A 1,807-nucleotide genomic window follows, 5' to 3' on the forward strand; every position below is an offset into this window, starting at 1 on the left:
ATTTTTTCTCGAGGCTGTATAAGTAATATAAATTATACAATATCATGTTGTCTTTGCTTTAATTTAGTCCTTTGCTTTAGTTAAGGTTGTATAGATTTTCGGAAAGAAAAAGAGTATAAATTCTTTTTATTGTATCCTCCTTTCCTATTCTTTTGTTTTTTATTTTTTTTATTTAGATACTTAGTACCTACAAATATCCTTGCCGACATTGCCTAAGAATATATTCGGAACATCTGAAAAGTGTAAACTTTTAACTTTGCATAGATAAACTTCGAATCACGCGTAACTTTTATTGAGATATTCGCTTATTGATTTTATTTATTAAAATTGCTTATTGCGACTTTTTCATTTTAGCCTGTTATTAGCTCGAAATCGTCTACATAATCTTTGCAATTCGTTTAGTACATACTCGTCAGTACTTGGATTCATTATTAATTTCCCCTCTCATAAATATATCATTTGCTTCGCGAATTGTATGTGATTTCATTCGCTACGCATTATATGCCGTCTTTTACTGTTTAAACTGTTTTCAATTGCTTATGCAATTATTGATAGTGTCTTAAATATACTGGCAATCTGATTTTAAATGCTTTCTTGAATATAATAAATTATATTATTATTACATATTATAAGTAAAAAATTGTATTTAATTCTACTTAAATTTTGAAAATGTCTACTTATAAGTAAAATTAAATACAATTACTCAGGTCATCAGGTCTTTCACTCTATACGAATTCCTAGTTCCGCGATTTTCCCGTATTATCATTTATCGTACATCTTTTTCTGACTCTTCCCGATTTTTTAAAAAATATATCCATTAATATAAAAGAAACAGTACAAATATATCAATTAAAGTATTTACCTTTCGAATCTATCATTTTTTGCCATCTTTCAGACAGCATACTGATGTCGCGGCAAAAGAATGCTTCATAGCGCGATTTATTGTTCACATCGAAATTCAATTGCTATCACAATTGCTATTTAATTTCATAAAGCTTACAAATTATTCTAGTGCATTAGTAGTTTTACCGTGATGAAAATAGCATGCAATATAACAAATATGCACCTTTTCGATGTTCATTTTCAATTAAACTAAAAATATATTTAATTATCTAACTGCAAGCATATAGTTAATTGTCTAACAACGAATTATTATATAATTTTTCAAAATACAGATTGATTAACTGTATTAATAGCAAAATAATTGGGCGCGGGAATTTAAATGCACTGTTGTTAGCATTATCTAAAATTGGTCGTAAGAATCTGAATAGAAAGAATTTATTACACACACACACACTTCAGCATTTACATAGTCAAGAAGGGGACTTGATTTACAATAAATTCTTACCTCATTCATCCTTCCACACTTCATACACGCTCTTATTTAACTATTTTACTATTTAACTATTTAACTATTTACTTTTACTTTCTACCTCTATCTTTATCTTTATCTTTATCATTGTCGCTTTCCGATTATAACATACTTATCACCTTCGTAAGAACCTATTATGTTTATACATCTATTTTATCAATATAAGTATAATCTTGGTTTGACTTATTTTTACCTTATTCTTTTTTTAAGAATTAGAAAAAATAAAGAGTAAATTAAACCGAGATAAAAGTTAATCTATGTATATTGGTAGAAACGGGCCTAAATATATCAGGATGGATATGGCAAAAAGATTTTGTTTATTACCATAAAACACATAATGTACATTCTCAGATCATTTTATTAAATTCTTAATTGGTAGTAATTGATACCTTCTTATCATCAATATCTTAACATACTATAATTATCTCACAATAT

Source organism: Mycetomoellerius zeteki, unplaced genomic scaffold (genome assembly GCF_001594055.1).
Source record: "Mycetomoellerius zeteki isolate Tzet28-1 unplaced genomic scaffold, Tzet1.0 scaffold112, whole genome shotgun sequence".
In the NCBI taxonomy this organism is placed as follows: Eukaryota; Metazoa; Arthropoda; class Insecta; order Hymenoptera; family Formicidae; genus Mycetomoellerius; species Mycetomoellerius zeteki.